The sequence below is a fragment of the Pipistrellus hanaki genome (genome assembly GCF_964339955.1).
Source record: "Pipistrellus hanaki genome assembly, chromosome: X".
NCBI lineage: Eukaryota > Metazoa > Chordata > Mammalia > Chiroptera > Vespertilionidae > Pipistrellus > Pipistrellus hanaki.
The window spans coordinates 58,422,079-58,448,878 of NC_140524.1; positions in this window are offsets into that span (position 1 = coordinate 58,422,079).

Consider the following 26,800-nt stretch of genomic DNA (forward strand, 5'->3'; position numbering starts at 1 on the left):
CTAGAGGCAGGCATGCAGAGTGGTTGAACGTACTTGAGGTTACAGGGACTGGGAACCACCCTCGTGTGGCTATTGGCATGGCCATCTTTGAGGGTATGGCAGTCAATAGCATTTTCCATCCTTATTGGCTGTGGTCACTGCTATCTTTGTGAGGGTGTGATGGTCAATTAGTATATTCCCTCTTTATTAGATAGGATGGGGTAGGAGTTGTAAAAAGAAGGTGCCTCGATCACTAGATTGTCTCAGCCACGAGGTTGTAAATCTTTCCATAATGGTAGGCAGTTCTCAGAAGGAGGAAAAATTGCACTCCAATGTTAGCTTCCATTTCCCAGGCAGTACAAATCTCAGCCAAGTTAGAATGTGCTTTCTCTAATCAGAACAGAACCATCACGGTTAACAGAGCATGGTTAATATTCCTTATAATTACAATTAGTTTCCAATCGTCTATTTCTGCCCCTAACAATTCTAGAAAACTCAAGTGCAAAAATGTGGCTGTGAGAGCCATTTAGGAAGTGAGAATTCCTTCAATAAGGAAAATCCAGTGCCTAGACCAACAATGGACAAATGCAGAACTGACCAACCAAACCCTCCAGATTAGAATTCCTTTGTGCCTTTTCTTGCCCTATACCATAATTGTCCATGCTCCAAAACACTCCAATCAAAACTTGCCCCATAAGCCTGCTGGAGTGGCTCAGTGGATTGAGCATGCATGCAGGAGGCAGCCGATATTTGTGTCCATCGAAGTTTCTATCTCTCTCTCCCTCTCCCTTCCTCTCTGAAATCAATAAAAATATATTTTAAAAAATCTTGCCCCACCAGCATTACCTCATGCCACCCTTATCTCCTTAACCTTTACAACATGTCCAGCCACAGCATTAAAGAAATAGCTCTTTCTTTTCACAAAGGCCAGTGTCAAAGTTTTGGCTCCTATGAGCATGGAGCAGCAGGCCCTTGCTTGGTAACATAATTATATGTTTGTTAGAAATATTTCAAATATTCATTCTTTCTTTGATAAAATTGAAGATTTTAGGAGAAACCAAGATGGCAGCATAGGTAAATATCTAAACTGCTGTTTCGCACAACAATTTCAAAACTAGAACTAAATGACAGAACGGACATCATCCAGAACTACAGGAAAGCTGGCTAAGTGGAAATTCTACAACTTGAAGGAAAGAGGAAAGAACATGAAGAATCAGAGGAACTGTAAAGCACTGAGATACAGAGACACGTGCACAGAGAGGAAGGGCAGCTGAGTGCCTGGCTGGTGTTCTCTAGCAGGAGAGGAAAGGAAGCCCCTAACTTCACTGAACCCCAGTTCTGGGCAAAACACCATGGACCCAGGCTCCTATGCAGGGAGTCTGCACTGTCAGGTAGAAAGAAAGGTGAGGAGAGATTCAGAGACTCCGGGAAGCCGCAGCAGGCAGGGGGTGCATGCAAGAGAGTGTGCACAGGGAAGACTGACTGCTGAGGTTGCCACTAGTTCTCCCTAGCAGAAGGGAATCAGAAGCTCTTGACTTCACTGAACCCCAGTTCCGACAGTTATGGGCGAGCCTGGGGGAATCTGGACTGTCAGGCAGAAACTCAAGAGAGCCGTGGAAGGCAGAGGTCTGGATGCTCACGTGCATGGGCAGGTCTGATGGGAAGCCAAGACTGTCTGCTCATCCCTGAGACTCCACCCCATCCAAGGTGAGCACAAATGCTTTTGCAATTTTATAAATCTGGTCCTATAAGACTGTCTCCAGCACAGGTTTTCCAGCATAGACACAGCTGATGCACATAGTCAATTGGCCTGAAGGTCAATTCCTCCAAGTGATACCAACAACAATCAAGACTGAACTACAACAAGGCTGTACACACCACAAAGGGGTGCACCAAGAGTGTCCACATCAGGTGACTGGAAAGGCTGACCCACTGGGCCATATAGGAATCCTAGCACACAAAGATAGCCTACTAACTCAGGGAAGCAGAAAAAATGTGGAGACGAAGTAACATATCACAAACTAACGAAATGGAGGAAAATAAACAATTGGATATAGAATTGAAGACCACAGTTGAAGGGTTTTTCAAGAATTTCCTAGAAAGGGCTGATAAATTTAGCCAGACTCTCGAGAATATGAAAAAGGACCAACTAGAAATTAAGCATACACTGACTGACATAAAAAATATTATACAGAGACCCAACAGCAGACTAGAGGAATACAACAATCAAGTCAAAGATTTGAATTACAAAGAAGCAAAAACACTCAAGCGGAAAAGCAAAAAGAAAAAACAGAATCCAAAAATTTGAAGATAGTGTAGGAAGCCTCTGGGACAACTTCAAGCTTACCAAAATCAGAATTATGGGGGTGCCAGAAGAAGAGAGAAAGCAAGATACTGAAAAGCTATTTGAAGAAATAATGACTGAAAACTTCCCCCACTTGGTGAAAGAAATAGACTTACAAGTATAGGAAGCACACAGAACCACAAACAAAAGGAATCCAAAGAGGACCACAACAAGACACATCATAAATAAAATGCCAAGAACAAAAGACAAAGAGAGAATATTAAAAGCAGCAAGAAAAAAAAAAACAGTTAATTACCTACAAGGGAGCACCTATATTATGGTCAGCTATTTTCTCAACAGAAACTAAGCAGGCCAGATGGGAATGTCAAGAAATATTCAAAGAGTTGAATAGCAAGGACCTACAACCAAGATTACTCTACCCAGAAAAGTTATCATTCAGAATAGAAGGTCAGATAAAGAGATTCACAGATAAGAAAAAGCTAAAGGAATTCATCACCACCAAACCAGTATTATATGAAACAAGAAGCCTGGTGCACGAAATTCATGCACAGGGACAGGAAGAGTGTTCCTCAACCCAGCCTGTACTCTCTCCAATCTGGGATCCCTTGAGGGATGTCTGACTGCCCATTTAGGCCCAATCCCAGTGGGATGGAGCCTAAATGGGCAGTTGGACATCCTTCTCACAATCTAGGACTGCTGGCTCCCAACTGCTCCCCTGCCTGCCTTCCTGATTGCCCCTAACTGCTTCTGCCTGCCAGCCTGATCACTCCCTAACCACTCCCATGCCAGCCTGATTGATGTCTAACTGCTCCCCTGCCAGCCTGTTTACCCCCAACTTCCCTCCTCTGCCAGCCTGGTCACCCCTAACTGCCCTCCCCTGCAGATTTGATCACCTCCAACTTCCCTCCCTTGATGCCTCTCAACTGTCCTCCCCTGATGGCCATCTTGTGGTGGCCATCTTGTGTCCACATGGGGGCAGCCATCTTGTGTGTTGGAGTGATGGTCAATCTGCATATTATTCTTTTATTATATAATATAGAGGCCTGGTGCACTGGTGGGGGCCTGCTGGTTTGCCCTGAAGCATGTCCCAGATCAGTGTGGGGGTTCCCTTATGGTGTGGGGTGGCCTGGGCTAGGGGCCTATGGTGGTTTTCAGGCCAGCCATGCCCCTTGGTGACCCAAGCAGAGGCCCTGGTGTCTGGAATTTATTTACCTTCTACAATTGAAACTTTGTAGCCTAGAGTGGAGCCAAACCTTCTGCTTGCTCTGTGAAGGCAGGCATTTCTGTTTGTATTTGCAGCCTTGTGTGGAGGCTTAGGTTGGCAAGGGCAGGTGGAAAGCTTGGCTTCTTCCATTGCCTGGGAAACCCAAGCCTCTCTCCTGCTCTCTGTGGCTGTAGCCATCTTGGTTGAGTTTATTTGCATACTTGCTCTGATTGGATGGTGGGTGTGGCTAGTGGGTGTAGCAGAGTGATAGTTAACTTGCATATTACTATTTTATTAGGTAGGATGATGAAAGGTATTCTTTAAGAAGAGGAAAAAGAAAAAAGTGAAGAATAAAATTATGAACAACAAACACTTATCTATCAATAAGTGAACCAAAAAATCAAATGAATTAAAAATCTGAGGGCTGAAACCAGTTTTGCTCAGTGGATAGAGCGTCAGCCTGTGGACTGAAAGGTCTCAGGTTTGATTCCAGTCAAGGGCATGTACCTTGGTTGCGAGCACACCCCCAGTAGGCGGTGTGCAGGAGGCAGCTGATCGATGTTTTTCTCCCATTGATGTTTCTGACCCTCTGTTCCTCTCTTTTCCTCTCTGTAAAAAATCAATTAAAAAACTTTTTTTAAATCTGAGGAACAAAAGAAACTTGTGAATATAATAGAATCAGGGGCATAGAAAGGGAGTGGACTTATAATTCTCAGGGGGAAATGGGTATAGGGAGTGCAGGAAGAGACTGGACAAAAATTGTACACCTATGGATGAGGACTGAAGGGGGGAAGCAATGGCAGAGGGTGGAGTGGGAACCGAGTGGAGGAGAGCTATGGGGAGGGTAGGAGAATTAATTGTAATAATCTGAACAATAACCATTTATTAAATTTAAATACATAAATAAATATTGGAGATTTTAATTATTTGAACTGACCTATGGGGTCCATCTTACAGGTAACCTAGGAAATATATTTTACAGGTCCCTATGGAGTTCACATGTTTTTCAGCCATGGATAACTTGAAGAGCTCTTAGTTTTACCCTATATCCTAGTCATATATTCATCTGTGAACATGTATTGAAGTGTATTTGAGAAAATTAGTATGGAGCATAACTCTTCTGACTGAAACAATCCTTCAAACCAATACCAACTCTGGTGTGTGTGTGTGTGTGTGTGTGTGTGTGTGTGCTCACGTGTGTGTGTAAAGCTTTTCCACAGTTATATAACTTTGCTTAAATTGTCCATATTCTTTCTTATTTTTGACTTTATTTTTCAATAATTGAAATCATATGAAGTAATTAAAGGAGAGATGTTTTCTCCATTTTACAAATGAAAAACTAAAGTCAAAAAAGGGAGTTTTACTTCAGGACAGAAAGGCATGTATTGCTGAGGGTCGAGGGCATGAGAACACCATCCTTGTATACCCTTCTTGCCTTTGTCATCCGGTGGTACTCCTGTAAATCAGACACAGCATGAGTATGATATTTATGAATTATTTCCTGCTCTTTAAATAATGACATTCTTTCACCTTAATATTTATGCAAAAGGATGACAATATTCAGTACTGTGGACATTATCTCTTAATTAACCACCAGTTATATTTCTGGACCATTTTATGTACTGTATTTCATTATATCATTAGACTTTATTTTTATATTCATAATTGCTGATAAGTGTTGAACATTTTTAACATGAAAATAGAATTTAGTCATTAAAATGGATAAAATCTTTGAAGGGAGAATGTTAAATAATTATTTGACTTGCAGTTTTTAGATAGATAACAGGGATCCAATTAAAATGTATATTACCTTTTGTAATTTGGAAACAGATCCTGTGATAGAGAATACCTACTAGGGTATAAATAGAACTGAGAGTCATGTTTGTGAACAGTGCCAAATTAGAAAAGAATAACATCTTCATTTTTCATTCTTTATAGAACTTGATAACCCTTTTTAAGGTTTTGTGAAATGGCTGAATCATAAGAAAAAAAGTACCCGTAAGATTAATAGAATTATTAGTATCCTCTGAGGGAAACTCAGTCCCATGAAGACAGAAGTTTCCATATCAACAACATCCATAGCCACTGACCATTTACATCCTTACTCCTAAGAACATATGCTTCTATTGTTTCTACTACCATATGTAAGAATGATGCCACAACTGTCAATAGCAGTAGCAACAATCTATACTCACCAGGTTGGCATCAAAAGAATCTCAAGGCTATTTACACCAAGGTGGGTCCCCTGGGCGTTATGCTAGTTGTTGCTGGGAAACAAAGATTAACTTTCTATTGCTCCACTCCCAAAGATAATTAATGACATGAAAGAACAGGCACAGTGATACGGGTTGATGGGGAAAAGGCTTCATTGAAGATCAGGAAATGATCTTGAAATAAACCTTGAAAGATGGATAGAATTTCCATAGGTAAATGGAAAGAGAATGAGTAAAATGTATTGGATTGGAAAAGCAAAAAAAAAAAAAAAAGGCAAAAATCTAGTTTTTTTAGAGTAGAAATTATATGTAGGAAGATATGATTATAAGTGAGAGTAGTAAAACCTAGTAGTTAAAAGTAATAATAAAAAGTCCAAAATGAACACAATGGTAATTTTTTTATTGACAAAATGATGTCAAAGTCACCTAGGGAATAATTAGACAAAAATAGCAAATACATTTATTAAAAAATGCTAATTAAGGTATATTATAAAGGAAAATAATTTGAAAATGTGAGACTGACATAAGAATCTAGACAGAATAATGGTAAAAGTAATTTAACTCTGAAGCAAAACATAATATGCATTGGGATTTAACATGTAAAGAGAGGATGTTTAACAAACTATTGGGAAGTGATGAATCCGTACAAAAATGCTGTTGTACAAAATCAATATAGGAAAAAATCTATAGATTCTTATCTCACAAAATATATGAAAATAAACTAACATATAAAAAGTCAAATCTCAAAGCATAAATATAAAAGTTTAAAAATAAATTTAAGTTAATATTTAACTTACTAAATATTAAAAGGTTTTTCTAGGCATAAGAACAGTGAAATAAGTTGCAGAACAAAAGAATTAAAACTTTAAATATACAAACACTTAAATTTCTGCATCACAGGGGCACCATAAGCAAAACATAACAGTAAAAGGTACATTGGACAAATATTCAGACTGTTTATGACTAAAATAAGATTCACATTAGTAATCCACTTTATATCCCCCTTCAACCATACAGATCTTACTGAAGTTTTAATATTATTATTAGTAGTAGTATTAGTATTATTATCATTACCTGAAGATATGCTTTCATTGATTTTAGAGACAGAGGAAGGGAGGGCAGAGAGAGAGAAACATTGATGTAAGAGAGAAACATCCATCAGTTGCCTTCCATACATGCCCCAACCAGGGATCGAACCCATAAGCTGGGTATTTGCCCTGGCCAGGAATAGAACCCTCCACCCTTTGGAGCACAGGATGACACTCCACCAATTGAGCCACACTCTCCAGGGTTTTACTCCTGTTTTATAGTCTAAAGCAAGTTACACTTTACCCATGTCATCGTCCCTAAATATTCCAGTCCTTACTGATGCGCAAGCACTTACTAGAAAAATATACATATATTTTGGGAGAAGAAGAAACTTTCCTGTATCCTCAATATGCTTTCAATTGGCCTAATAATTTAATCTGCATGAGATAGATTAATAAGAGAAAATTAATAAGCTAATTATATACATATGGTGGGAACCCCACACAATATGAGAGTGTCAGAGATCCCACATACATGAGAGGCTCAGGGACAGAAAGTTAAAATGAGGTATATATGGCATTCTAAGTAAGGGATGAAATAAGGTGTCTTGGGACTTTAAAAGGTAACAGAATGGTAACAGCAGATGTTTAGTAACTAGAAGTTTACCCTGCCATATAGGTAGGTTATAAAAAATTATCTCTGATAATCTCTAATTCAAATTCTTCTAGGTAATTAAAGAGATGGGGGTGGGGCAAGGCAAAAGTGTCCCTGAAGACCCCAGGGTTTCAAAATAATCTGCATACCACAGAGGCACATCTAGGGGTGGTTTGTTGTGAACTCCTATACCATCACACACTGTGGTGCTTAATTATATATTGTCTTATGTAATTCCTGATGTTAGATGTGTGAATGTATTCTCTTACCGGTCAGATCATAAGCTCCTTCAAGCAAGAACCATCTACACTAATAAAAGAGAAACATGCAAATTGACCACACCTCCGCTATGCCCACAAGCCATGCCTACCAGCCGATCAGGAGCAAGTATACAAATTACCCAACCAAGATAGCTACAGCCACTGAGCATGCAGGAGGCTTGAGTTGCTCCTGGCGATGGAGGAAGTCAAGCTTTCCACAGCCCTGGCCTGCCCTGGCCTCCACTCAAGGCTATAAAGTTTCAATTATAGAAGATAAATAAATCCCAGATACCAAGGCATCTGCTTGGGTAACCAAGAGGGGTGGCCAGCCTGCAAACCACCAAAGGCCCCTCGCCCAGGCTGCCCCACACCCCAAGGGAATCCCCACCCTGATCCGGGACACCCTTCAGGGCAAACCAGCTGGCCCCCATCCATGCACCAGACCTCTATCCTATCTAATAAAAGAGTATTATGCAGATTGACCATCACTCCAACACACAAGATGGCTGCCCCCATGTGGACACAAGATGGCCACCACAAGATGGCCAACAGGGGAGGGCAGTTGGGAGGGACCAGGCCTGCAAGAGAAGGTAGTTGTGGGCCATCAGTCCAGCAGGAGAGGGCAGTTTGGAGGGACCAGGCCTGCATGGGAGGGCAGTTGGGGACAATCAAGCTTGCAGGGGAGGGCAGTTAAGGGTGACGAGGCCAGCAGAGAAGTGAAGTTAGGGGTGACCAGGCCTGCAGTTGAGGGCAGTTATGGGAATCATCATGTTGGCAGGGGAGCAGTTAGGCATCGATCAGGCTAGCAGGGGAGTGGTTAGGGGGTGATCAGGCTGGCAGGCAGAAGTGGTTAGGGGCAATCATCAAGGCTGTCAGGTGAGCAGTTGGGAGCCAGCAATCCTGGATTATGAGAGGGATATCCAACCTCTCTTTTAGGCCTGATCCTAAATGGGCAGTCAGACATCCCTCAAGGGGTCCCAGATTGTAGAGGGTACAGGCCAGGCTGAGAGATACTCCCCCTCTGCACTAATTTTGTGCATTGGTCCTCTAGTCCTATATAATAAAAGCCTAATATGCTAAGTGTCCAGTCAGCTGTTCAAGCAATTAAAATGTAATATGCTAATGATATGCTAAAGCTGCTCCTCAGCCTCTTGCTATGATGTGCACTGACCACCACGGGGCAGCCTCTCCAGCTGGTAGGTTAGTTTGTTCACTAGCACAGGGGGATCGCTGCTCAGCCAGAAGCCAGGCTTACTTACAACTGGCAAGCACAGCGATGTTGGCAGGGGCCTCTGCCGCCTCTATGGCAGCTCTAACAGTGTATGACTACTGGCTTAGGCCTGCTTCTATGGCGAGTGGGCCTAAGCCTTCAGTTGTACATCCCCTGAGGGCTCTTAAACTGGGAGAAGGTTCAGGCTGGGCTGAGGGACCCCCTCCAAAACAAAAACAAAAACAAAAACAAAAACACACGAATTTAGTGCACCAGGTCTCTAGTATTTTATAATGCTTCCATACTGCCTGGAACCACATTGTAGTTAAGCAAATGGTAGATGTGGAATAATTATTCATATATCAACTGACCAATATATCATCTTTCCATAATATGCATCAGAGAATCATAAGGGGGTAGGCAATCTCTTTCCTCAATTGTCCAAAAAGAAAAAGAAAGAAAAAAGAAAGAAAGAAAGAAAGAAAGAAAGAAAGAAAGAAAGAAAGAAAGAAAGGAAAAATAAGTTGCAATACCTTTCAGATTAAACCGTTGAAAGTATATGAAATAAAGTTATTAAGTAATAAAACATTAGTCACAGTTTTGTTTGGTAACAGTATAAAATTATACATTATTTTTTAGGCTAGAAGAAAAAACAAATAAAATATAAGTATTTTGAAAAACCTGTCTTTCCAAAACAATTCAATCATGCTCTCTCTTCCAGCTTTGTATCTTTTTTCTTCTGGCCTGCCTACATGAACTGATTTATTATGTAAACCTTCCATGGTCATTGCATATTTCAGCTACAGGTAGTAATGTGTTTGCTTAATAAGTAATTATTTGAAAACAATGTAAGCATCACAGAGGTAAATGTTGGCAAAATCTATACAGCACGATCTGGGAGATAAAGAGCCTTTAAAAATAACTTTTGCATATTTACAGCTATTTCTAGCGTGAAAATGAGGACAGGATATTGCTGCCAACAGAATCAAGAATTTTACTTCCACTGGTAAGATCAGTTTTATTGTTACTATCTTTCTTAGCTTGATAAAACTTCTTAGCTTGATAAAAATTCATCTATCCAATGTCCTATGCTTTGATTCCAACCTACCTCACTGAGCATTTTTCATAGATGTATATAAATATATATTAGAGGGCCGGTGCACAAGATTCATGCATGGTGAGGGGTTCCAAAGCTGGGCCTGCACCCTCTCCAATCTGGGACCCATTGAGGGATGTCCGACTGCCAGAAGTCGGACATCCATCTCTCAATCTAGGATGGCTAGCTCCTAATCACTCACCTGCCTGCTTGCCTGATTGCCCCATCCTCTCTGCCAGCCTGCCTGATTGCCCCTACCTTTCCCCCTGCCAGCCTGATTGCTGCTATCTTTCCCCCCTGACTGCTTGATCACCTCTAATCTCTCTGCTTGCCTGCCTGATCATGCCTAACTGCCTTACTCTGCTGGCCTGCTCTTGCCCCCAACTGCCCTCCCCTACAAGCCTGATCTTGCCCCCAACTGCCCTCTCCTGCTTGCCTAATCACCCCTAACTGCCTCTGCCTTGGCCCCCATTACCAAGGCTTTGTTTGGAAGGAAGTTGTATGTATGGAAGATGGCAAATCAACCCAGTCTAATTAGCATATTAGCCTTTTATTAGTATAGATAGATTATATAGGATAGGATTGCTTAAATGGGAGGGGGGACACCTTTATCACCAGGAGGCAATGCTCTTGACAGACAAAAACATATAATCCCTATATCTGGACTGATAGCCAGCCATATGCACTATACTGCCAAAAGGGTCATTAAAAATTGAACCACTTTCTTACACCTTGCACCAAACATCAGTTGCCCTTAAAACCCCTCCTCAGTCCCCACCTTAAATTCTGCCTTGCAGTTCACCAAGATTTGGTTCTGATTGGTCGATTTTTATGCCAGTCAGCATCAAAAGCTCCACATCCCAGGAAGCCATTGCCTCTTGCACTTCACCCAGATTTGGTTCTGATTGGTCATTTTTCATGCCAGTCATCACCTCTGGGTCTATCTCTGGGCCTGATAATAGAGGTGGAGCAGTCTGAACTGCTCACCTCTGGGAAAGATAGAGAGGCTTGCCTGCTGGTGAGGCTGGGAGAGAGAATCAACCTGATTCTCTCTCTGGCATCACCTGAAGCCACTGCTGTTGCCAATACTGATCATCTCTGCCTCTTCCTCTCTCTGAGAGGTCAGCAGGTAAGCCCATCTGCCTGCTGCACTTGCGGCTTGGAATTCAGTGGAGCCTGTGGTCATTGTGGATATTACAACTATTGCTCTCTCTCTCTCTCTCTCTCTCTCTCTCTCTCTCTCTCTCTCTCTCTATATATATATATATATATATATATATATATATATATATATATATATATATATATATATACTGAGTGGCCAGATTATTATGATATAAATTAGAGGCATGATGCACGAAATTTGTGCATGTGGGTGTGTGTCCCTCAGACCAGTCTGCACCCTCACAAATATGGGACCCCTCGAGGGATTTCCAACTTCCCATTTAGGCCCGGTCCCAGTGGGATTAGGCCTAAACAGGCAGTCAGACATCCCTCTCACAATCCAGGACTGCTGGCTCCCAACTGTTCAACTGCCTACCTTCCTGATTGCCCCTAACCGCTTCTGCCTGCCAGGCTGATCACCCCCTTACCACTCCCCTGCCAGCCTGATTGATGCTTAACTGCTCCCCTGCCAGTCTGTTTGCCCTAACTGTCCTCCCCTTTAGGCTTGGTCACCCCTAACTGCCCTTCCTTGCAAGCTTGGTCCCCTCCAACTTCTCTCCCCTGCAGGCATGGGTCCCCCCACAAGTGCCTTTCCCTGCAGGCCTGGTTGCCCCCAACTTCTCTCCTCTGCTGGCCTGATCACACCTAACTACCCTCTCCTGCAGGCTTGATTGCCTCTAACTGCCCTCCTCTGCAGGCCTGGTCCCTCCTAACTGCCCCCCCCCTGCTGGTCATCTTGTGATGGCCATCTTGTGTCCACATGGGGGCAGCCATTTTTGACCACATGGGGGCAGCCATCTTGCGTGTTGGAGTAATGGTTGCCCCTAACTGCCCTCCCCTTTAGGCCTGGTCACCTCTAACTTCCCTCCTCTTCAGGCCTGGTCCCCCCCAACTGCTCTCCTGTGCAGTCCTGTGTCCCCCGCAAGTGCCCTTCCCTACAGGCCCAGTTACCACCAACTTCCCTCCTCTGCCAGCCTGATCACCCCTAACTGCCCTCTCCTGCAGGATTGATTACCCCCAGCTGCCCTCCCCTGTAGGCCTGGTCCCTCCCAACTTTCCTCCCTTGCAGGCCTTGTCCCTTCCAACTGCTTTCCACTATTAGTCATGTTATGGCGGCCATCTTGTATCCACATGGGGGCAGCCATCTTTGACCACATGGGTGCATCCATCTTGTGTGTTGGAGTGAAGGATAATCTGCATATTACTCCTTTATTAGATAGGTTATATATATTAGAGGTAGGGTGCATGAATTCATGCATATGTGAAGTCCGGCCAGCCTGGCCAGGGGGAGGGGACATGGGCAGTTGGCTGGCCTGACTGCTGGTTGAACTCCTGGTCGAAGGGACAATTTGCATATTAGCCTTTTATTATATAGGATATACACTGAGTGGCCAGATTATTATGCATTCAGAGATCATAATAATATGTCCAAGCTGGCCGGACCCCACCCATGCATGAATTCATGCAATGAGCCTCTAATATATATATATCCTAATATATATATATATATATATATATATATATATATATATATATTAGAGGTGCATTAAATTCATGCATGGGGGGTGGTGGTGGTGGTGGTGTCCCTCAGCCCAGCCTGCACCCTCTCCAATATGGGACCACTTGAGGTCAGTCGGACATGACATCCCTCTCTCAATCCAGGACTGCTGGCTCCCAACCGCCCCCTGCCTGCCTTCCTGATTGCCCCTAACTGCTTCTGCCTGCCAGCCTGATAATCCCCTAACTACTCCAATGACAGCCTGATTAATGTTTATCTGCTCACTGCCAGCCTGTTTGCCCCCAACTGTCCTCCCCTGCAGGCTGGTAACTCCTAACTTCCTTCCCTTGCAGGCCTGGTGCCTTCCAACTGCCCTCCCCTTCTGGCCATCTTGTGGTGGCCATCTTGTGTCCACATGGGGGCAGGATCGTTGACCATATGGGGGCAGCCATCTTGTGTGTTGGAGTGATGGTCATTCTGCATATTACTCTTTTATTATTTAGGATAGAGACCTGGTGCATGGGTGGGGGACAGCTGGTTTGCCCTGAAGGGGTCCATGATCAGGATGGGGGTTCCCTTGGGGTGTGGGGTGGCCTCAGCGAGGGGCCTGTTTTGTTTTGCAGGCTGGCCACACCCCTAGTGACCCAAGTGGAGGCCCTGGTATCTGGAATTTATTTACCTTCTACAATTGAAACTTTGTAGCCTGAAGTGGAGCCAAGCCTTCTGATTGCTACATGGCTGCCACCATTTCTGTTTGAATTTGTTTTCCTTCTATAATTGAAACTTGGTAGCCTTGAGTGGAGGCTTAGGCCAACCAGGATGTGTTGAAAGCTTGGCTTCCTCCATTGCCTGGGAAACCCAAGCCTTCCTTCTGCTCTCTGTGGCTACAGCCTTCTAGGTTGTAGTTAATTTACATACTCACTCTGATTGGCTGGTGGGCGTGGCTGTGGGCATGGCTTGTGGGTGTAGCGGAGGTATGGTCACTTTGCATATTACTCTTTTATTAGATAAGATAATACAAACACACACACACAGACACACACACACATACACTGAGTGGGCAGATTATCATGTGTTCAGGTATCATAATAATCTGGCCACTCAGTGTATATATTAAATATATATATGTATACGTTTTTATTGATTTTTAGAGAGAGAGGAAAGGAGAGGGGTAGAGTGATAGAAAAGACAATGAAAAAAAAAATCATCATTCATTGGCTGCCTCCTGCATGTCCGCTACTGTGATCCAGCCACATCCTGGACATGTGTCCTGAACAGGAATCAAACCAGAAACCTCTAGGTTTATGGATTGACTCTCAACCACTAAGCCACACCACCTGGCTCACTAACCGACTTTCTGACTTTAACTTGGGCTCCATGTAAGTGCCTACAGAGAGGAAATATGCTGGTTGTGCATATTTCAAGTCTTTCAGCAACTGTAATTTTATTTTTAGCACTGTGACCTAATAAATAGCTATAATGTTTTTGTTAGGATTTGGTTCAATGCAAGTATTCTCTTGAGAAACTGGTCTTCTTGAGGTGTGTTAGTACCATGGGACTTCTGAAGGCAAGGCCATGTACCACCTGCATTTATGCCTGTGACTTTCTTTTGCTATTTTAATTTCTATACCAGAATACTTAAGGTCTTTAGGACCACCTAGAAGAATATGAGCTTCTTGACTAGGGGAAGCACTCCTATACCATACCTGTTTCTTGGCAGGACCTTGGAACAGAATCTTGGTAAAGACCTCACAGCAGTGTATTTCCTTATTGTGTGCCAGAATGGAGCTACCTGATTGCCCAGGAAATAAATGGACTAAACCTATGATTTTTTTTTTTTGCCACTAAATGATTTTTTTGGAATTATAGAAAATAATAAAAGTGTCTTTCTATACCATACGAAAATCATTTCTATAGTCTAAAGCTCTTTTTTAAAGTTATTACACTGTCCATGACAAAACATCATAATTACATATATTTTAACCTGTTCTTCAACGTTCTCTGTGATCTTGAATATTGGGTGCTTGTCAATTTAAAATTACTTTGTCACTTAATTTGTCAGTGACATTTTGTGTCAATATGTTAGTTATAATACCTTTCAGATAGGTATTCCCGAGTATTCTGTATTCAGGAGAACAAAGGGGCAGGAGTCATTTACTGTTGTATAATCACACCTCACACTCAGGCATTCTCTATCAGAATATTTTCCTAATGGATGGAAATGCTTATTCTACAATGTCCAAAACAAACAAACAAACAAACAAAAAACTCCCTTTTCCTATCTTGGTGGAGATTGGGACTTTTAAAAAAATCACTTTTCTGTAGGATGTATATTTTTGTTGGATTTTTTTGGTTTGCAACATTTGAGACCATGGGATTAAAGACACCCAGAGACTTTTATCAACTCATTGTATTCTTTGTGAATTTATATAAATAACAATATCTTATTTTTTAAAAAAAGCAGAAAAATAATAACAAGTTTTTCTTAGAACAGATTGTATGATTATAACAAGAACAAAAAGCTTTTGAATATATAAAGGATTTTCTAAATCAGTTTTGATAATTTAGAAATATGAAAATCATCACCTGTTTATTAAATTTATCCTAAGCATACACTTTACAAGAAAAGCAAAAATGCTTGCAAATTCATACTTTTCCTTTTATTTTATGACCCTGATTGTTCAAGAGTTAAAAATGTAGTTGACAGAGCAAAAAGGGCACTTTATTTTCTTTGAATTTATATGGTAAATTTTAAGAAATTACCTAATAAGCCATCATTCTTTTCTACTCATACTCTCCACAGAGGAAATGTGTAACTTGTTCCTTATTCTTTGCCCATCCTTCCCCTCTCCCACTTTGCTTCTGTGGGATTTCTAATGATGCTCAAATAACAACAATAACAGCTGCAGCGGTGGTGGCAGCAAGAGGAGCTATCATTTATATACTGACTACATAATATGCACTTAACATTTTGCTAAGCCCTTCACAATAATTAATGTGCTACCTCTCTCTTCAACGCTCTGAGGCAGATAGCAGTATTTTCCTCATTTTAGATGTGAAGAAATAAAGAATAAGAGAGGTTAAGAACTTTTCCAAGGTCAGATAGTTAATACTGGTAAATTGCTGCTCATAGATTCAAACCCAGGTCCATTTGATTCTGGAAGTTACTCACTTCACCACTATATAATTCTGTCCCATGGAGGTAATGTCCTTGAGATTACTCTGATATCTGGGAGATTGTAGGTGCTGTGTGATTTGAAGGTCTGTAATTTTCTCAATATTTATATATGCTCATCACTTGCTCAAGGTGTATCGAACCATAACAAAAAAAAAAAAAAAGCAACACTGGGCTGTGTGTGCAGTCTTCCTAGGAGTCCTTAGGGAAGCCAGGGAACACCTAGCTTATCAACCATATCAGTTGAATCATCAACTGGGTCAGGTTTGGCCAGATCAATGAAATATTCTTAAAAGTCACTCTGTAGTAGAGGATTTTAAGTCATTCATTAATAAACTGAGATGTTGTATTTGTGGAATTTATATTAGGGTTTATTTATTGCAATGCAATCATCATATTCTATAAGTCGTTGAAACTAGGGAGATATAGTTTGTTTACTTTTTAAATATATTTTTATTGATTTTAGAGAGCAAGGAAGAGGGAGAGAAAGATAGAAACATCAATTATAAGAGAGAATCATTAATAGGCTGCCTCCTACACAACCCACACTGGGGATCCAGTCTGCAACCTGGGCATTTGCCATTACAGGGAATCAAACCATGCCCTCCTGGTTCATAAGTCAATGCTTAACCACTTAGCCACACTGGCTGGGCTATTTTCTTTCTTTTTAAACTAAATGTATTGAGTGACCTTGATTAATATGATCATATAGGTTTCAAGTGTGGGTTTCTATGCTATAAGATCTGTATATTGCACTGTGTGCTTACCACTCAAAGTCAAACAATTTTTCGTCAACATATATTAGGTCCCCTTCATGCCCTCATCCCCTTCCCTCTGACAACCACCACACTGTTCTTTGTGTTCTTGAGTTTCAGTTTTATATTGCACATGAGTGAAATCATGTGGTTCTCAGCTTTTTCTTTTTGCCTCAACGAAACTTTAGAAAAATAAATGAAAAAACAATTCCATTGCAACCAAAAGAATAAAATACCTAGGAATAACCTTAACGAAGAATATGAAAGACCTACCATATTTGTCCATGTATAAGATGCTACTATTTTTTTTCCCTAAAATCATTAGACTGAAAATCGAGGAGCATCTTATATGTGGAAGTCAGGTGAGGAGGGAGCCATAAGGTTTCATAGCTGCCTATACCTTGTCAAATAGGCTTCCTCCAATCGCCTTATTGTTACTGATGTCAGCTGATGCCATAATTGGAAGTGGAGGTGGAGAGTGTGCAGATGCAACAGGGAGCAGAATGTTCTGATCCCATAAAGATGTCAAAAAATAAAAATATATATACCGGTAAGGGATTGTCTTACTCTGCAGTATTCAAACTGAATGTAATCAGCTGTACAAAGAGCATGTAAATAGAGCCGCAAAGAGGCAATTTGGACCCCCGCCCACTGAGTGTATGATCAGACAGTGGAGAAAACAGGAACAACTCCTTAAAATGACAAAAGAGAAGAAGGCCTTAAGAGGAAAACCAGCAAAATGGGCAAACTTGGAGCAGAGGCTTAAGACTTGGATTATGGAGCAGTACTAGAGTGGCTTATGTATGTAAACCAAGCTTATTCAATGTCAGGCAAAAGTATTTGCAAGATAAATGAACATTGTTGAATTTACAGGAAAGACAAAATGGTGCTTCAATTTCATGAGGAGATAAGGGCTGGCCATGAGTTAGCTCAGAAAATGCCACCAGTTTATGAGGATGATCTTACATATATAGACTAACTCAGAAGACAGCAGTGATACAACAGAAGTTGAGGTAATCGATGTCTGGAACTAATAGTGATGAAGAAGAGAGCAGTGATGCAACAGAGGCTAAATAAAGTGATATGCTGCATAATATAGTACTGGTATGTAAACATTACCTATGGTAATTACTAAATAAAAATGTGTTCTGTTTGATGTTTAAAATATTGATTTCTTAATTTTGGGTTGGAAAAGTGGGGGGTATCTTATACATGGGAGTGTCTGATATAGGTACTCTATGGTATATGCTGAAAATTAAAAAGTACTATTAAAAGAGATGGAAAAATATCTCAAGTTTATGAATTGGAAGAATCAACCTAATTAAATGGCCATATTACCCACAGAATATGCAGATTTAATGCAATCCCATTGTCATTTTTTAAAGAAATAGCACAAAAAATAGTCAGATTTGCAGGGAGATGTATTTCCTGAACTATGACTGAGAAATCAGTGATAGAAATAAGCTATACTTGTGCTGCCATCAGATATTCAAATGTAGCATAATATAAAATAAAAAAACATTCAAAAATATCACCTATCTTTTCTTTTGTTATCTCTTAAAATTTTTACTTATTGATTTGAGAGAGAGAGAGAAACATTGATTTGTCATTCTTCTTATTTATGCATTCATTGGTTGTGTCTTGTAGGGGCCCTGACTAGGGACTGAGCCCACAACCTTAGAGTATCAACACAATGCTCTAACCAACTGAGTTACCTGGCCTGGGCTTAAGACCTATGCTTTCTTTTTCTTTTCTTTTTCTTTCTTTTCTTTTTTTCTTTTACTGATTTGAGAGAGAGAGAGAGAGAGAGAGAGAGAGAGAGAGAGAGAGAGAGAGAGAGAGATACAGAGAGAGAGAGAGAGAGAGAGAGAGAGAGAGATACAGAGAGAGAGAGAGAGAGAGAGAGAGAGAGAGAGAGAGAGAGAGAGAGAGAGGAAATTATTGATCAGCTGCCTCCTGCATGCCCCACACTAGAGATCAAGCCTGCAACCCAGGCATATGTTCTGATTCGGAATTGAACCATGACTCCCTGGTTCATAGGTGGATGTTCAACCGCTGAACCATGCTGGCTATACTTTCTCAATGCTTCTTTGAATGTGACCACTTGGACAACTAACCTTTTCTGGGTCTCCAATTTTTCAGTTATAAAATGTGGTTATTAATATAATATCTTTGCTCTGCCCTTCCGTGCCACACAGCTTGCCTAAAATCCCAGTCACTGGGGTATCAAGCATCATAGATGAGTGAGAATGTTTGTCTTTCAAGTTGCACTTAGTTCACTTTAGTACTTACCAGGAGCCAGAATATGACTTAGTAAACAAATATTTAATGATCCCCAGCCAGAAAATGAGTATGATTTTATGACAATAGCATCATTATCAAGGGACACAAATAAACTGATGGAGAATGAGAAACTCTGGGGTACAGGCAATGGGCTTATGAAAAACTCAAAAGGAATAAAGAAATCCCATCTGACATTCAGCCTTTATTAGTAAACATTTTTCACTTAGGATATTCACATGTAAATTCCAGACTGCAGTTTCCTTCTTACTGTCAATGGATTATGGTTATTGATGAATTCATCAGCAATAGATATAATAACGCCAAGACTAGAGTATTCAGTAGATGGTAAACTCACTGCCCTCATGTGAGTTTGGCATTGTGGGCCTGGCCAAGTTATGAGCTGAGACACAGGTGGTAACTTGGAACTGCTCTGCCAAGTTGCAAGTCTTTGGGCAGTCAGATTTGAAGTCTACTAGATTCCATTTTTCACTTAACAGGAATATTTAATTATTGATAGTACTCAAATTAATCTGTTGCAAAGACTCTGAAGTCTTACGCATGGCACATATGATAGGGTTCTCTCTCTTTTCTCTGCTAGTGAAGAGTCATATCCTGCATACTTCCCTGGCTTGTTCAGTTTTGCCATTAATCTTCTGAATAGACAACACTTTTACATAGAATTACTGGAAATACTTCCACATAAATAGAGTCTAAGGAGCAGTTGACCAGACACTCTAAAGCAGTGATTCCCAAAGTGGTCTATATCGACCCCCAGGGGTCTATGACAACCTGCAAGGGGTCTACGTCAGCGAAAAAAAATTTGGGGGTCCATGAAATGAAAATGGGGGTCCACGATAGTGGATCTCAACATACACTGATAGTACCTATTTACTTACATCATATTATCTTATAATATAAAAACATATAAATTATTTATAAAAGTACCTATGAAGTAAAAAATTTATTATATATGTTTATAAAATTGTGTAAGTTGTAGGATAAAAACCTGCACATAATGATATACCAGTATCATCTTGTTACAAGCATACGCGCAGTAAACATTCTTGCCAATTTTTGTCTCAAAGCTTCGCGAACTTGCACCGACTTGTTCAATTCGTCACTCTATAAATATGAATGTGAGAAAAATACGTTCATTCGTTTCCTGAATCTTGAATAGGAAAGTGCTGAGAAAATATTTAAAAAAATATAAACTGGTAGTTTATCATACAAATTATAGTGAATCAGTGTTATTTTGTTTGAGAATGCCGGAGAAAAGTAGGTACATTATTTTTTATTAAATTTTAACACTAAACTTCACTACAGTTAGAAATTTACAAAAAAATCAATATCAGGTAAGTAGGGGGTCTACCCAAAACCGAAAAACATGGCAAGGGGTCTACGGCACAAACAAGTTTGGGAACCTCTGCTCTAAAGATTACATCTCTAGTCCTAGCCAATTTTGCTCAGTGGGTACAGTGTTGGCCTGCAAACCAAAGGGTCCGTGGTTTGGTTCCAGTCAAAGGCACATATTTTGGTTGCAGGTTCGTCCCCAGCCCAGGCCCGAATCAGGGCTTGTGCAGAAGGCAAGAAAATTGATGTGTTTCTTTCACATCGATGTTTCTCTGTCTTTCCCTCTCTCTTTCACTCCCACCCGCAAAAAAAAAAAATCAATGGAAAAATATCCTAGGGTGAGGATTAACAAAAACAAAAAGGAGGAGGAGGAGGAGAAAGAGGAGGAGGAAGAGGAAGAAGAGGAGGAGGAGGAGGAGGAGGAGGAGGAGGAGGAGGAGGAGGAGAAGGAGGAGGAGGAGGAGAAATAAAGCATATTAAGAGCTATTACCCTGCCGAGACCGGTTTGGCTCAATGGATAGAGCGTCAGCTTGGGGACTGAAGGGACCCGGGTTCGATTCCAGTCAAGGGCATGTACCTTGGTTGCGGGCATATCCCCAGAAGGGGGTGTGCAAGAGGCAGCTGGTCGATGATTCTCTCTCATCGATGTTTCTAGCTTTCTATCTCTCTCCCTTCCTCTCTGTACAAAATCAATAAAATATATATTTTTTTTAAAAAAAGAGCTATTACCCTGTTTCCCTGAAAATAAGACAGTGTCTTATATTAATTTTTTCTCCCAAAGTTGCACTAGGTCTTATTTTCAGGGGATGGCTTATCTTTCCATGTGCTAGGTCTTATTTTTGGAGGATGTCTTATTTTCAGGGAAACACGGTAGGAGTGAAATACTAAAAAAAAATTACATTTCATACCCTGGCCAGTGAGGCTCAGAGGTTGGAATGTCTCTCCTTCATTGAAAGGCTGTAGGTTTGATTCCTGGTAGGACACATACCTAGGTTGTGGGTTTGATCTCTGGTCAGAGTGTGTATGGGGGGCAACCCAATGATCTCTCCCTCTCTCTCTTCCTCCCTCTCTAAAATCAATTTTTAACAATTTTTAAATTGTTGTTCCTCTTAAAAAAGATTACATCTTATGAAAGCAGAAACCTTTCTATAATGGCTTGACACTACCCAAGGATGAAGAAGATACTCTTATTTCCAGAGAACTAATGACAGTAGGTGTTGAAATAGTTCTAAAATGGAATTCCTTAACTCAAGAGATAAAAGGATGACTCAAAGTCTATTTGAACATCAAAGTCTATCCCCTTTGAAATGACATATTTTTCCTAGAACATCTGCTTGTGTGTATATGTTTAGGTATAGAGAAAAAAATATATATATATCAGTATGATACATTAAAACTACATTGATTTTAGATTAATCAGATATTATGATACTGTATTAATAAATTTGCATTGATTTAAACTTTCCCATATACCATAATCTTGAAAAATTCACCTTAGCATTAGAAATAATTTTTATCCAATTATTTGGCATATTTCTTTGCAGTGATTACTGAACTATATATGCGAAGACAAACAATGTACGTTAATGACATATTGCTATTTGTATCATTCTCCTGAATATATTTTCCAGAACTCCAGTATGTTTTTAATTACAATATTTCCATATTATGATTCCAAATACCTTACACAAATAAACTGCCACAGTATTCATAGCTAAAGATTGTCATGAAGGATGGTGGGGACATATGTCTCTTTGAGTTAACTTTCTGGGGATTTTGATATTTGCATTGGAATATTACCCCCCAATGTCTCTGATCTACATAAAGCTAATTATATGCTACTATTAAAGCAGATTGCAAGAGGCATTGACAGTTGGAAAGGGCTAATGACCAGCTGGATGGGAAGATTTCATGTTGTCAAAATGCTAACTTTGCCAGGACAAACATGAATACCTAGTCCTGTTTTAAAATAAACTAAGGCTGTTAAATAATCACATTTGGAGTATAAGCGAACCACAAATTCTAAGTAGTATATTCCATATTTTGAGACCATAATCCTTCTCTACCTAAATAAATGTTGCATATATTGACTTCAATTTTTGCCTTCAAATTAGTAAAAATGTAACCCATAGGAATAAGAAACAACATCCTCTAATATAGTCAGTGTCTATGAAACATTAATAATTGGGGAGTAAAATCAAACCAATTACATTATGTCCTTTAATATTATTCCCTACCCAGAATGATTTGAGGAAACATTTCACTTTACAAGAGTTGTGTCAACAAAACAATAATCCCATTCACATAGTTCTTTTTATTTTAAATATTTCTTAGACATTATCTCATTAACTCCTTATAACAATTCAGTGATATAGAGTTACCAGTACAGGATTATTTTCGTTGATATCAGAATGCATTTAACTAGAAAAAAACAAAACAAAACAAAACAAAAAAACACACACACACAACACATTTTTAAAAAATATATATTTTATTGATTTTTTACAGAGAGGAAGAGAGAGGGATAGAGAGTTAGAAACATCAATGAGAGAAAATCATCTATCAGCTGCCTCTTGCACACCCCCTACTGGGGATGTGCCCGCAACCCAGGTACATGCCCTTGACTGGAATCGAACCTGAGACCTTTCAGTCTGGAGGCTGACGCTCTATCCACTGAGCCAAATCGGTTTTGGCCACACCCAACACATTTGATACCTTTGTCATCCTCCTCAAATTTTCAACATTTTCTCCATGAATCCTTTTGCTAATTTCATCACATTCTTCTTAGACATACTCAATACAATCAGCTGACAACTGCCTCATTTTCCCAGCAACAATTTTACCAACACATGGGTATCTGCTCCCATATAACAACTGCAATGGCAACAGCAACAATAGTTGGCATCTATTTAGGATTTACTATGTGCCAACTATTACTTTCATACAGTTCACCTTTTTCAACTTATTTAATATTCACAATAACCTTATGAGCTATGTGCTGTTACTACATCTACATTTTATTTATTTTTCTCCAGCTTTATTGGATACTAGAAGCCCGGTACATGAAATTCGTGCATGGGGGTATGTATCCCTCAACACAGCCTGCACCCTCTCCAATTTGGGACATCTTGAAGGATGTCCGACTGCTCGTTTAGGCCAGATCCTAGTGTGATCAAGCCTAATCAGGCAGTCAGACATCCCTCTCTTAATCCAGAACTGCTGGCTCCCAACTGCTTGGCTGCCTGCCTTCCTGATTGCCCCTAACTGTTCCTGCCTGTTAGCTTGAACACCCCCTAGCCACTCCCCTGCCAGCCTGGTTGATGTTTAATTGCTCCAATGCCAGCCTTTTTGCCCCCAACTTCCTTCCTCTGCCTACCTGGTCACCCCTAACTGCCCTCCCTTAAAGGCTTGATTGCCCCTAACTGCCCTCCCTTACAGGTCTGGTCCCTCCCAACTTCCCTCCCCTGCTGGCTATTGTGTGGTGGCCATCTTGTGTCCACATGGGGGCAGGATCGTTGACCATATGGGGGCAGCCATCTTGGTGTTGGAATGATGGTCAATCTGCATATTACTCTTTTATTAGATAGGATAGAGGCCTGGTGCATGGGTGGGGGCCAGTTGGTTTGTCCTGAAGGGTATATTGGATCACAGTGGGAGTTCCCTTGTGGCGTAGGGCAGACTGGGCAAGGGGCCTGTGGTGGTTTTCAGGCCAGCCATGCTCCCCTGTGACCCAAGTGGAGGCCCTGATATTTGGGGTTTATTTATCTTCTACAATTGAAACTTTGTAGCCTGAAGTGGAGCCAAGCCTCTTACTCACCCTGTGACTGCAGCCATTTCTGTTGGAATTTATTTATCTTCTATAATTGAAACTTGTAGCCTTAAGTAGAAGCCTGCATTGGCCAGAGTGTGCAGAAAGCTTGGCTTCCTCCATCACCAGGGAATCCCAAGCCTTCCTCCTGCTCTCTCTGTGGCCACAGCCATCTTGGTTGGGCTAATTTGCATACTTGTTCCTGATTGGCTGGTGAATGTGGCTGGTGGGCGTGGTTTGTGGGTGTAGCAGAGTGATGGTTAATTTGCATATTGCTCTTTTATTAGATAGGATAATTGACATCTATAACATTGTATAAGTTTAGGGTGTACAATGTAATGATTTGATATATATATATATATATATATATATATATATATATATATATACATTGTGAAATTATGTTAAACATTACTTAAACATTATTCACTTCAGATAGTTACTAAGATTTTTTTCCATGTGAGAACTTTTAAGATATATTCTCTTAGCAGCTTTCAAACATACAAAACAGTATTGTTAACTATAGCCACCATGCTGTACCTTACATCTCCAGGACTTATTTATCTTATAATTGGCAGTTTGTACCTTTTTGTAGGAATCTCTTTCAAGGCCCTCATGGAAAGAGTTCCAATTCAGGGTTCGGGTTCTGGAGAAGGGCCGCACACAAATGAAGAGACTTGAGACCTGAAGAAATTCAACTTGGAGATATGGGGGGCCAGGCAGTAGTCCAACTCTAGTGTGAGAACTACTCCCTGCTCTGGCCCTGCCATCTCTTTTATTAAGGCTTTGGGAAAAACATCTTAGGCAACATAAACAGAAATTTACATGTAGCCCTTAGGCAGGAAATAACAGAAACTTACATGGGACAAACAAGGTGGAGGCTGCTTCAGCTAACAATGTCTCAACTAAAGGGTGAGTGGTTAGAGCAATTAAGGTTGTTGACCAGCCTTCCTGGCTTCTTGTCAACATCACTTTTTAGTGAAACCGATTTGTTTTCCAGCACCTTTTGATCTCCTTCACGCAATTTCCTGATCCCTATCCCTCATTCCAGGCCTCTGACAACTGCTAATTTTATCTCTGTTTCTTGGAATTTGGTTCTTTAGAAAGCACATATCATCCCTTTTTTAGGGAAGAAAAAATGAAAGCATTTGTTTATTCAAGCTCACAAACAAAAACAAGTGACAAACACAAGATCTGAATTCAGGAAGTCTGTCTCCAGAGACTGACTCTAAACCCCATACTATTCTGCCTGTTGCTGATATATAAAAAGAATCCTCACTCATTTATGGATAATAAAGAACATTATGAACTGATGAACCAAAAGATAGATATAGAGACAGTAAAGCAACAAGCAGACTGTCAAATTACAGCGGGGAGGTAGGGAGATCTGGGGGAGATAATATATCAACAGAAGGACTTGTATACATGCATATAAGTACAACCAATGGACACAAAACTCTGGGGAGGGAGGGTATGAATGGGAGGGGGGAATGGTAAGATATGTACACAGATAATAATTTAATAATAATAAAAAATAATCCACTAGGAGCATATTCCTTAGTATATTGAATCCCATCCTTCTCACCATCACAAAGACTTCACTCATTCAATCCTTCAATTATGTCCTTTACTCTTTGCTGAACCAACCCCACTATCAATTAAATATGCCTCATTATCACTCATCTTTAAAACATAACAAATAAACAAAAAATGTCAATTTTTCTATTCCTCTTCAATGATAACAATTTTCCAATACTTGTCTCTACTCACTCAACTTCTTGACTTGCATTTATTTTTCAAACCATGGTATTAGTATACTATTCCAAATACATTAAGTCCTCACTTAACATTGTTCATAGGTACTGCAACTTGTAGCAAAATATCATATAAAGAAGCCCATTTTAAAATAGGCTAACATACATATAAATAAGAGTTACATTCCTATAGCATCCCATCAATGTTATAATGAAACTACATTGAATGAAATGAAATTACTTGAGGACCTGCTATATTTGTCTATACTCACTAATTCAACTTCTTTGTCTTGAAATAGCTTTCAGCAATGACATCAATGACTTATATTTTGCCTAAGCCAAAGGCTAAATATATGATCCAATTTTATTGAACCATCAACAGCACTTGGCATGGACAGCAAGGCTGTCTTAAAGTACCATCTAGTTTTCTCTCACTAGACATTTTTTCTCAGTCTCCTTTGCTGACAATTACATGCTCTGAAGGTTAGGACTTCAACATAATTTGTTTAAGATGAGGGGAAATTGAACTCATAACACTTTGATTAGATTCCAGTACTGCATAATTACATTAGTATTATGCATATAGTACTTCAAATATATATAAATATATATATATAAATTATATATAAATAAATTCTTTATATATATATATATATATATATATATATATATATATATATATATTATTGATTTCAAAGAGGAAGAGAGAGATAGAGACATCAATGATGAGAGAGAATCACAGATCAGCTGCCTCCTGCATGACTCCTACTGGAATCAAGCCCACAACCCATGCAGTGCCCTGGCCTGGAATGGAACTGTGACCTCCTGGTTCATAAGTGGACATTTAATACTGAGCCAGGCCAGCCAGGTGATGCATATATTACTTTGAGCTTCAGGCTTGACAAGGTAGAAATCTACATTTTATAACTTTGGACTTATAATCTTATTTTTCTTTAAGCCTCCAGTCAATATATTTCAAAAATAGGAAATCCCAAAATTCCTATTTCTAATGAAAGCATGCTATTTTGGCAATTTTTATTTTGGCTTTTTGCCTTGTCTTTCA